Source organism: Callorhinchus milii, unplaced genomic scaffold (assembly GCF_018977255.1).
Source record: "Callorhinchus milii isolate IMCB2004 unplaced genomic scaffold, IMCB_Cmil_1.0 Scaffold40, whole genome shotgun sequence".
Lineage (NCBI taxonomy): Eukaryota > Metazoa > Chordata > Chondrichthyes > Chimaeriformes > Callorhinchidae > Callorhinchus > Callorhinchus milii.
The window spans coordinates 318,350-331,232 of NW_024704781.1; the positions used below are offsets into that span (position 1 = coordinate 318,350).

The 12,883-nt window shown below is 41.4% G+C and overlaps 2 non-coding genes across 2 annotated transcripts; one reads left to right on the forward strand and one right to left on the reverse strand.

Annotated features, from left to right (window-relative positions):
* Positions 1–1,378: 1,378 nt before the first annotated feature.
* Positions 1,379–1,460, forward strand: trnas-cga. The gene has a single exon. It is a non-coding gene; the product is annotated as a tRNA-Ser (tRNA).
* Positions 1,461–9,461: 8,001 nt separating this feature from the next.
* trnae-uuc lies at positions 9,462–9,533 on the reverse strand. The gene has a single exon. It is a non-coding gene; the product is annotated as a tRNA-Glu (tRNA).
* Between the last annotated feature and the right edge of the window lie 3,350 nt (positions 9,534–12,883).

Below are 12,883 nucleotides of genomic sequence, written 5' to 3' on the forward strand. Positions count from 1 at the left end.
CCCCCGGCTGGGGTGTTGCTTAGATACAATTTCATAAAATGCAGCCATCACAATCAATCGCAGTTTCTTGCCATGGGAAGTCGAAATACGATACAAAGGATATATTAATAAATAAAACAATAAACATTCCGCTAATGTAGTTTTTTTTCACTTTGGGAGGACGTCACAAATCACTTGACAGTAGAGGTTTATGCATTATACTATTTGAAGCTCTTTGAGAATTCTCAATGAAGTGATAATTCGCTATATCATATGCAAATGTTTTCCTAAGGTTGTTATTTTAATTATATGCATCAATGTTAGATTAGTTCCAATGAGAGCGTAACTGTCTGCTGCGGCGATAAAATAATCGTACTTTGAAATATCGGCCACTCGGCCATCTTAATTCTTTCAGCACCAACTGTCAGTGGATTAGAGTAAACTAATAGTTATTTATCAAGTTTGTTTAACAAAATAGATATTATCACTGATGTCTAAACAAAGAAATATTCTGCTCGGAATCAACTGACAACCGGTTTTCTACTAACAACTTGGCTAACAGACGCGTATGGAGCAAGAAAACTGATCTGTTATGTGGCCCCATATGCGAACCAAATCGATTCTGTTTCGGACCTTCTGAGCACATCGTCACGTTAAAGGACCATAACCATGTCTTTTTCAATTTTGACACCAGGTTAGGCCTCATCTAGAGTATAGGGTATTGGGGCATGTGGTTCGAAAATTATGTCAAGAGACTAAGAAATTTGGGTGATTCCTCCTGGAGCAGAGACGGTTGAGGAAAGATTCAGCAGAGGTCCATGAATGAAGGTTTACGATTGCAAAATAATGAGGATGTTCGATCGTTGTAATAGGACAAACTGTTTCATCTCGCTGGTCGATTGAACTTGTTTTAACTACACTGGATGTGTGTGGCTTCAAAGCTTCTGTAGTAGCATTCAAAATTTGCGAATGAGACATTTTCATTGAAAACACAACAATCCATGTCACAATATCCAGTGTAGCAGAACGCATAGTTAAAATGGTCACTGACGCTCATCTCATTTGGAAAAGAGTTGTATTGAAAATCGAAAGGTTCTTGCTTGAGTCCCGAATATCATTTCCTCAATCAGATGGTAAACGATAATTCCTGCCTTTCCGAACGATTTATTGCAGAGTATTGCACTTTCCATCCTGAAACCTACTGGAAAGATGGAAAGGTAGAAATGAAACTAACACATTAACTATCAGTTTAATTGGTCTTTTTTAATAAAAATCTGATGTCACGCAAACAGGGAGAATCACTTCTCAATCAGACACGCAATCAGACTTCTCCCAAATTGCCAGTTTATGAAAAGTTCTATTTAAGAAATCGACTTTTACAATGGAAATGGCAACAGCTGCTGCGATGGTCGAGTGGTTAAGGCGTTGGACTCGAAATCCAATGGGAAATTCCCGCGCAGGTTCGAACCCTGCTCGCAGCGTTTTTGAGATGGAATCTCTTGCAGTCATCAAGTGGAGATGTGATGATTGTAAAAACAAACTTCAAATCATATGATTCTCAAGGTCAACCTCCAATCAGTTGTTTTTATCATCTTTTTAAAAAAAGGTTAGCATATGGCAGCGTCAGACAAAGCTCTTAACGTATGCAACTTGCTACGAATCCGAATAGAATAGTAATCTCTGCATTTCTTGTAGCATTGAGACAACTCAAAACGCTGATAAGGACAGAAAAAGAAACTCTTATATTTTTGTCAGGCGAAGAAGACCTGGTCCAAGTCAACAAAATTATCCAAACGATATAAGCCTTGTCTCCGTGGCCACTGGTTGGTGGAAATAAATGAGATTAACTCACAAAATGTCACAAATGTTGGAAAGTCCAAGATGTATGGGCATATTTCAGGAACCATAATAAAATTGCTATAAAATGTTCTCATGGACAATAGGACAATAATCGGATTCAGTTCTGATTGATATATTATTACCGTTTAAATCGTTCTGTAGGGGTAACTTCTAAAATGCTTTCAGTGGTTTGTCAGCCATAAACAATAACACTGGCCCGTTGCATATGAATGGATGCCAGGTCCGTGTTCAAATTTCTGCACGGTCCAAGTAAAGACATCGAGAGAATTTGTTGGAAGACACGATGGGCATTAGCCTAATTACTGAGTCCAATCTATACCAGGAGGTCGTGGAGGACAGCATCTTCAGCCTGGACACTGGACTGAAGAACTGTACTGAGAAGGGGTGAATAACTTTCTGATCATGCTCATCCCTCTTCAAGGATAGCAGGGTCTCAATGCTGGTAAAGCCTGTGGTATGACGATCTGTGGTACAAACAATTGTCCTTTATGGATCTGAAAACCTAAAATGTAGCAGGCAGGCTTCCTCTATCCCATCTGCAAAATCAAGGGCCAAGATTTTGGAGGGTTTGTGGCAAACACGGGAAGCGGATATAGAGAGGGAGGGCTCCGGCCTGCAATGATCTGCCGCTAAGAATCCTGGAGGCGGGGGAGACTCACTTCTGGCACATCTATTTGCCAAGGATTCCCCTTGAGTATCTACATTAAGCAGCTCGTGTTGAGTTATCCTGGTCTGGAGTAAACATTGTACTTGGACGTCGAAAATTTCAAGTTAAAGGCAGATTCTCGCCAATTAGTTGATGCGGAACCTCTGACAGCTGCTGGTAGGCATTACCTGGAATTCGTGTTGGTGAACAGTCATTTATCCAGCGACCGGAATCCAGCTCGATTGGGCTGCAGAGAGGTGAGCAGCTACCGCTTAAACTCCAACAGTCCAACAGGTAGAAGCATCGCTTATTAGGAAGGGACAGGTGAGCCAGCGGTGGACAGGAAGCTGATGGCAATGCCCTCAACCACACCGAGATGAGACACGATGCCCACCGAGAAGCTCGGAGACAGTTCATTGTACCTACCGTCAACCGATTCAGGACTCAAACCCATGCTTGTGTAATATATAACGGCTAACTTGTGAATACTCTGTTGATGGGGCTGTGTCTGCTTGGAGCTGAACTGGCTGCAGGATGACACGCCTGGTAGTGAAATGTCAGAATCGAGTGGAGATCTTTAGTTCGGTTCCTGAGCGACTCGAATGCAAGTGTGCATTCCATTTCATCGCACTGTCAATGCATTTCCAAGTGCAGAAGGGATACATGGAAGTCTCAGCTTGGTTTGACCCTCCGAAGGAATTTGATAGATTTTGCATGTGACAGACACCCGGCTAAAAACAAAACATATGTTGAATTTGCTGGTATGTTTGAAGTTAATAACATAACTTCGTTCTGCTGGATGTTGATATTTTATTCACAAAGTATTTTGTCAAGGCATTTCCGAATAGTTTGTTAACCTTCCCAGCTACACATATCATTCTAGAAACTTTTCTTTTTGTGTTGTATTACCATATATATACATTTTCAATTTGTAGATTGCTATGTTAATTAATCTTGACTAGTTCCTTATTTTCTTGTTAATGTTCCCCAGCGTAGTGGTTAGGACACTCACTTTGCGAGCGGTGTGACCCGGGTTCATTTCGGTGCAGGTTTACAAGAACCAAAGTGCACGGCCATAAAGTGTGCATTAGTGCAAATGTTGATCCTCAGCCACTTGAACAGCAGTGCGAGTGATTGCAGGCAATGCCCCACAAGCTTTCCGCTGAGAGAAGTCTACGCGTTAGAGCATTGTTATGTTTAACAGGAGCCGATGAGATGGCTCACTGGTGGTAGTGACTGGATTGACCTCCTTTTCCAGCCGATGAGCCATTCTGGCAGGTCTGTCTACCACTGTCTACCATTATAACAGAGGATTGACTTGATTTCATAATTCCGCTGCCAAACAACAATCGTGGATCCAGTTCAGCTCCCAAAAGACGCTGTTCACACTCTTATCCCAGAAGAGTAGTTGTAAATTTACTAGAAATATTCTAAGTGCAGTTCTTGATGATCGGCCCGTTGGGACGTTTCTCGTTTACTGTATAAATAGTTATCTATCCAATGTCTTGGATTAGTCCAGGCTGTACGTTTCACCATGAAGAGATATCACAGCTTTTCAGAAAAGGTGTATCAAACTGACACAATATTTCAGATAATGTAAATATACTATCATTTTCTGGCTGTTATTGTTGTTTCAGGTACGTCTATATAAATAAAAGATAAAATCGTGTCTTCTAGACTCCGAAAATGTAGTGTAACTATTTTGATGTATCAGTTATGGTGACATATGCCGCGGAAGAATAAGTACCTTGTTTCTGTCATTTATTTTGTTTTCTTTGCATTTCAGAGGACCACCATTTTGCTGAATTGATAAATAGATGTACAATAATATGTTATTATTATTTTATGTATTGTATATTTTATTGCATTTGATACAGCGCCTTATATGTGTCGAAGAGGTCTCAAAACGCTTCAGGGAATGTCGTGTAAAGTGGATTCACTCAATACTGTGTGATATCTTATATAACTTACCGAAATTCGGCTTGTAAATAAAAAATAAATTCACCAATTTGGAAAACTAGAATATCAAAAACTCTGTTGCATATAACAATGAAGTAAGTAAGTAAATATTTGCTCCGTTGTTGCTTTCATATTATTACATACATTTACACCATGAAAGGGGACTATTCGGCCCATCGAGTTTGCACCGTCCCTCAGCAACGTCTTCTGCCTTAAACATCTCATACCGCTTCAAGCTGCATTTTCTACAAAGTAAATATTATATCGATAGTATCCAAGAATCAAGTCATACGCGGTGTATATTTTATTTATGTGAAATGAATTTCACTTAAATAAAATATATTTTATTTAAAATTTAAACTTGTTGGATTATTTATACTTCGTTGATCTGTTCTGCTTTGATGACACATTGGCTTTACTCCCATGCTTTTTATTGAGAACTTGGCAGTAATTGACTTGTTTCTTTCTTACAGTTAACTAAGTTGCAATTGCGATCCTTTCCCGGGGAAAGTGTGGGCTTTCCAGATGCATCACTCGTTACCTGTTGTTCATGTCATCTGCTGATCTACTGATTATTATCAGTAATGTGATAATGACTGGACTGAATTATCTTTATTTCCCAATGTGCTTCCTGGACCTCATTCCAGTATGTTCGCTTGGAACGAGTCTGCTTTGTGGAACTACTGACTGCTCTGTGTGTCTAACAGTGGCCTTCACGTTTGATCGCCATAGAGCTATTTGTTGTCAGAAGCTGAAAATTAATAATTGCAACGAGAGAACAGCAGCTGTGGTGAGAGGAACAGTTTGTGCTCTGAGCTGCTTGAGAAACATTCCTTGGTATTCTACTTTTCAGCCTTGGTATGTCATTTACAATTTCTCGTGATCCTGCAAGATATCACAAACTTATTATGGTTCATGGGCTTAGGAAGCTTATTCTTGGTCTTATAACGTATTAATCTCTTGCGCTTCCTTCGATCTGATATTTCTGCTAAACGTCTTGACCATCAGACACATATTAGCGGCAAACAAAATTCGCAGGAGTTTTGTCGGCCACAACAGCGCTGAAAATGCTAATGACCCAGAGTCGGTCAACGGGAAAAAATCCATCGTAATTCTCTTTGCTATATCGGGGAGTTCTATACTTTTGTGGATGACCTACGCTGTATATTATTTATATAGACAGATTGAAAATATTTTACTTACTCTGGCTACAACGATCCAGTCTATATATTCTGTATGAAAGCGGTTCAATGCTGCAGCTTCCCGATAGCTGCACAAACACATTCATTTGTGCTGTGACGCAGGCTAAATTCAGAGAGGAATTGAAAAAAGCAGCTAAATATCCCTTACACTTGATACGTAAAGTGGCCTAATAATGTAAATGCTGTGGCAAAGCGCACCTGATCAGACACTGGCTTCTGTGAATCAATGCATTGGATTTTCTTTATTACCCAGGGCTGTGCAGCCCGTATCCAAAACTCTGCTCCCGTGTGAGGCTCCGCGAACAACACCCCATCCCTGCTCGGCTGCATTAGATCCCAATGTCTTGGTAGATTGATTTCTTTATACTCGTTCTCTAATTAATATCCCTCCACTCTATTGTCCAACCCGATCTCTGAAAGCACATTCACCCATACTTACAAGCATATTCCCTTCGCTTAGTTGACACTGGTCAACTCACCATCAGGCTCTGCAAACAGCACCCCATCGTTTCTCGGCTGCATTGGTTCCTGAAGCCCAACTGGATTGAGTGCAGATTCTCAGTTCTCTCATTAACGTTCCTCCACGGTATTGTCCCTCACTATCTCTGTAGTGTCATCCATTCATACTACCAGATATGTTCCCTTCGCTCAGCCGAAATTCGTTGACGCCTACGCACCCCGCTGTTTCTCCCAATCCCCCATTATATTCGGTGCAGCTAACAGCCAATTCGCTATCAAATGGGACTAAACCCTAGAGCTTAAGAATTTTATGCTACACCAACTGACCGGCTGCTAACCAGAATTTTGATCAACAACAAAAAAATATAATAATAATCCTTCCCTTTGATGGGGCGCCAAGCATTGTCTTTCAGATGTCTCCGAGCGCTTCACATGCTATACTGCAAAGGGAATTAACTATGTAATTTGTGGGACATACTCTCAAAACCTTGTGGGGAGGGAATTATTCAACAGTACAGGTGAAGGAACAGAACGATATGTTCTTAACTTGTGGGCTTCTTCTGACTCACTATAAGGTGAAGGTGAAATTGTATTTATTGTAAAATTATGGATAAAACGATGCACGCAATTTGAATGTAAAAGACCTGATTGATTTATGAGAGTTCAATGGACAGCAGTTATAGAAAAAAACGTTGAAAGCTATTCACCAAATCCGCGCCATGACTGGCACTACTTACGGCCGACGGCCTCCGCAACACTGCCGGCCTGCTCCACTGACTCACCCCTCAGGCTGTCGAAAACCTCACCCATTTGTTACATTTGTTACATGAAGGTTTGATTACGGGAACTCCCTCCTCATCGGCCTTCGCAACTCTTCCCTTCACAAGCTGCAGATCATCCAAACACTGCAGGTCGTGCAATCTCACGGACCGGTTCCTTGAGCCCATCACTCCCACCCTCGCCCGACTCCACTGGCTGCCCATCCCCCAGAGGATCAAGTTCAAGATCCTCATCCTCACGTTTCAGGCCACCAACGGCCCTGCGTCCTCCTAACTCTCTGAATTGCTGACTCCCTACGAACCTCTCCGCTCCCTGCAAACACCCCGTTCAGCTGGCTCCGGCTGCTCCATGCCCCCCGGCTACACACCCCACCATCGATGGCAGGGCTTTCAGCCTCTCTGCCCCCACTCACTGGAACTCCATCCCACGGTCCCTTCGCCTCGCTTCTACTCTTGTCTCCTACAAGGTCGGTCTAACACCGTTCTCTTCGATCGTGCCTTTGGTCGCCCTCCAATCTCTCTGCCTTCCCTCAACCCTACCCCACCCCTCCCCCATGCTCGGGCCTGGAGAACTGACTGTTATCCTTTGGCGTCCCAAAGGACGCCAAAGGATAACGTCCTGCCGACGTAAAAGGGGCTCTATAAATCTAATTAAGTTGTTGCTGTTGTTTTGGTATCAGTATAATTGTTTCAATCCCCACGGTGGACGCTGCATTAATCGTTTTTTTTTCCTTTTGCTTGTTTTGCTTCATTTTGATTGTTCAACATTAGCAAATATGAGCAGTGATATGTCAGCTCGGAAACCACAGGCATGCGTGTCTCTGACGCGTAGAATCCCAGCATCAAGGACCGAAGTAAATATGTCTATGCGGCTTATAAATAGAAAATAATTAACATTTGTTAAGATTAAATAGTGATGACAATTTGAATTTATTATTGACGACATTATAAATACGGTATCACTGTTGGTATATAAACATTGTGGCTTTCCATCACTATTGCTAGCGTCGCTCAGCTGATAAACTTTCAACAAAATTAATCCAAGTGTCATAATATTGAAATAACGAGTAAAAAGTATAAACTCAATTTCATCGTGTAATTGATATCGCTCTGGACTTTGAATGCAGTGATCAAATCTCGTGGCGCCTTCACTCCATATCCTTTTACAATCGTCCTGTAACTGACTGTTTCACAAGACGCGGAAACAATGTCGCAGAGCCTCCACTTTGACGTCCAATAAGTCTCATTAATCCTCACGATGTGAAATGCGCGATGAATGTAGCTTGTATTAATTCTTATCGATCAGTAAATTCCATTCGTGTTATAGTTTCCATCTTCTTGTCTGATGTGAGAGATCTCATATTCCAAACAGAGCAAAGGCGTATTTCCATTACCTTAAGCAAAATCTTACTTTTTGTGAACTTCGATGTGATTTCACTCCCAATCAAGTCAGAGGTTTTGAAAAAAGCACCGCATTTTTTCAGATTTTTGATCTTTTTAATAGCAGTGTCTCGCTAAATCTAATTAACCGCACGTTTTTGTCCGAATATTAACACCGTTTTTTTATTTGATTTGCCAACTCACAAGCAAGAAATCTTTCTAATTTAAAGCGTGATATTTGCATCGTTATACATTGTGTTCTTGTTGTTTTCAGCTGGTAGAAATTGCCAGCAGCGCAAGTGATATGGGAAAACAAAACAGGAGCAATTGTTGCTATCCTGTTGAGCCTCCTGAGCTGCTCCCAAAAAGTGGTTCGGCCAATTTACTGGACTCGCCACAGAAGTGAGATATGCTCTCTGTGACACTACCCTGCCTGAGTGGTTCTAATTATTGCAAGTTTTAGTTGCTGGTGCTGTCACCCTCACAAGGATCTTGCATGAGAATTGATGAAGGTGAATCCCAACAATTCTTCAAAATCTAAAGTAAACTAAATCACTTGTCAGAAAATAAACTGGAGGCATTTCAAAATTACAACTTGAAATCTTGCTTGATATCTCATCTGGTTTTCAATCACACAGAACCGCTTGTAGGCGCCTTGTGAGAGCCTCCTGTCGTGAAGGGCACTGTACACCTGTATATTCTTTACAAAATTCAAAACTGTAGATTATTTGGGGATTTAGCTCAGAGGTAGAGCACATGCCTCGCAAGTATGAGGTCCCGGGTTCAATGTCCGGGGACTTCACTTATGCTGCAATGTCACTTTTGGAAATTTTAGTCACGATTTATAATTTTATACTGATATTATGTTCCTGTGCGGAATATGGTGAACGAAGCACAGTAGCTGCCCCTGGCTATTAGCCTGAAGGAGAATACATATTTGTAATCTCCTGACCTCACGTTATCGATCTCATTCAACAACAGTTTGCAGTGGCGATAATTAACTCTCGATATCAATGAAGAGAACAAATAAAACATGGCCTGATATATACACTGGCTCAGATTTTACAAAGCTCGAGTGAGTGACAATGCTTTTGTTTGATGAACAGTCCGCTGCTTTGAATCAAGGCTCAAATATAACGAAAGACTAGAAAATTGTCACAGTAAAATGTGTTTGTGCTCATAGATGAAAGTCGTATTTTCCCTGACCGGGAATCGAACCCGGGCCGCGGCGGTGAAAGCGCCGAATCCTAACCACTAGACCATCAAGGAACACGATTGCAAAGGGCAATCAGTACATGCAATCCGTCTGCCTTCACAACTGAGTCTTGTAATTGATATTGTGAGAGCCCAGAGCCCAGTGTGCGCAACACCACAACAAGAACAACAACAGCAACATATTACATTTGTATAGCTTCAGAAGCCGGAAACCAAGCAAATAAGTCTATGGTTTCATGTTCACTGCAGTGTCTCATTAGTTTGTTATTAATCCATTTTGCATGCTTATATTTCCATACAGAAATCCAGGGAAGAGCCGCATTAATAGGTTACACAGATTTTCAGGTTTATTTCTATTGTAGTGTTTGGTTGGGGAAAAGACAAACTGTTAGTGACTGTTAAAATTCAGCAGAATATACAGAATATAAGGGACATTGAGTCAGGGAGTTCTACTCTTTAGGTGACCGATCTCCCAAATAAGTTACTTCAGCTCCAATAAAATCATTCTTTGATCTTATATTCAGTAACTGCCAACTCATTAATTTCTCTAGAGATTCTTCATATTTTTAAATTGTTATAGAGTTGTTTTCTTTATTAGGACTTTGAAAAACCTTACATCTAAAATAAAATGTTGCTTTTCTATTGCTTTATTTTACTGCTTCAGTCATTTTAAAGTTTGGCACAAACTGAGACCGTTGCAATGCTGTCCTCCACAGACACAGAATTCCCTCATCAGCCTCAGACAGATACCTCCCGTCAGCGAGGTTTGACAGCTAAGTTGTGAGGTGTGAATCTTAATTTTCAATGGATCCACATCTATTGACGGACACCAGATTTACTCCCCATTAACTGCCTAATCCGCAGCCTCTTTGGAGGGATTTTGACAAACAAGTCTGCCAAACTTTGAACTGACACCGCCTCCAGCAAATTGTTAGTATTATTCGAACTTCCTCCATCTGGCAGCTTCTCCTGTTTTTCCCAGAACTACCTCACTGATGCTGAACTTCGGGAATAGGGTGGGGAAAGCCTCTCCATTGTAACGCATGAGCTTGGAAAGATACAGAAGAACTGTTTGCACGAATGTCTTGTTTACCGTAAGCTAACATTGGGAACAGGGCCAGAATTATGAACGACATTACAATGGCCAAAACAAAAGTTATTAGTTGTTAACAAGGAATCGTGTTCAGGGCAGTCATGAACGGCATGACTCGAAAATGCAATCTTTTGATTCTCGTCATGTTCAATGAAGTCAGAGGTAAATTACAGCCTGTCTCTTTCTCCCTCCCTCTCTCTCTCTCTCTCTCTCTCTCGCAAACACAGCACTGGGGGCACATTACATGCCCTCTCATACATAAATACACACACACACAAACAAAAACACAGCGCTATCATCAGCACCGGAGGCACCTTGAAGCCTTTCTCGCAAAGACAGCGCTATCCTCAGCACTGGGATTATGTTACAGAGCACTAGGACAACACTGCAGACTGTCTCTGACACAAACACTATTCTCAGCACTAGAGGCACATTACAGTTTCAAACACACACATACGCAGCCCCATACTCAGCACTGGAGGCACTTTGCTAAAGAGACACAGAAGCCTCCTGCGTATTATATTTTAAATATAGTTGAATAACTGAATTGTATGCAACGTTCACTCATTATCATTGCGCTCAGCTGTATGTCATTTTGAAGCACATAACGATCGCGAGTATCTAAACTAAACCGAGATTGTTCAATCCAACCAACCTGAAATGTGAATTCCCATTTATTGGAATGCAATGCGCACTTTCTCACTGGAGGGATGAATCATTGCTTACCAAATACAACCAATATATGGCAAAACTATGCTCCTTTGCTGACTGTCCTGTACTATTGTAGTACTGGTGGATTATAAGCATCTACATCCGCAGGTGATGCTTCTGATTGTAATTTATGCCAAACGTTTCCAGTGCTTATGCATTCCGGCTGACACAACACAGGATTGCTGGGTATACTTGGCGCCGAAAAGGCAACAAAATCATACAATTTTGCAGCACAGAAGGATGAAATTAGGATCATCGTGCCTGTGCCAGTGCCTGTGCTGCTATCTGAAAACGAAACCGATGGACGCTCTAGTTTAGAATTTCCCAATGAAGTGCAGCATCGGATGATCAATACATCGAGTCCTTGAGAGAGTAGCTCACCTTGACCGACCTCTCAGCGTCCATTTGGCAAAACAAACTCGCTTTCTGCGTCAGGGTTTAGTGAAACCGCACAGAATTGATTTAGGACATCAAAGGCCGCTGACACCGCCCTCGGACAAGTTGACCTTATTTCTAATGTACTGCTAATTTATTTGTCCCTCTGAATAGCCTTTTTTGAGACTGTTTAAACACTGCCAATTGAAAATATTGTTTAATTTGTGATCCTGTGTTGAAGTATGAACTGACACGAATTTCCATGTAAGAAGTAAAATTTAATAAACGATGAGCAAACTGATACATAATCAAAATGATATATTTCATCAAAGCAAATGAATGCTTACGAGGGGTTAGTAATCAATTTACTGCTCACTACGGGCTCATAAACTTCACTGGGATGGGTTCATCGGATCAATATTGCAGCTTCAATGTAGGAAGCATTTTTTGTACGGTTGTCATCCGCGCCTTCCAATTAAACAACACGGGCCGTTACATCAACAACTAACAAATATCTGCCACGGTGATCAACACATTCTTACACCTGATCAACATATCACTTCAACACAAATATACGGTCATTTTCCCAGGGAATTTCATCTGAAGTTTTAGCAACAGCCCCGTAACATACATCACACTTGAACATAAAATTCCGGTGATTGTGATTAGGTTGGGACAGTTCATTTCAAAACGGACTTGGATATGATAAACAACCTTCAACTGCTCAAACAGCCAATTTATAATCAAGTTTGTTATTCCACTTGTCAGCGAACATGCATAAGCATTTCTAGCCAGTATAACGTTATATTTTAAGCGGGGTGTTGAGCCACATATTGCCTGTCATCGGCCGGATTTCCTATTTGAAAAACATCAGATAAGCAACAGGTTTGCGGTTCGCTTCCGACAACATTATGTTTAGAAAGCACTTTTTCACATCGGAAGGAAGTGTTAAAACGCTCGACAATATCGGATGGGCATCTGAGCATGGTGTGTGAGTGGAATTAGGTGGGATGGGGTGTGGAAAAGGAGACTGAAAGCGCAGTAAATGAGAAAGGTCTGACGAAAGTTTAACGAGCTGAAATATCGTAACACAGTTTCCTCTCTCCATGGATTCTCCCTGATATCCTGAGTGCTGCCAGCGACTTCTGATATTATGTAGTTTTTCTATTGACGTTCCTGGAAAGAGGGGACAACAAGTCGGAGTGACTCCAGCAAAGTAGCTCCA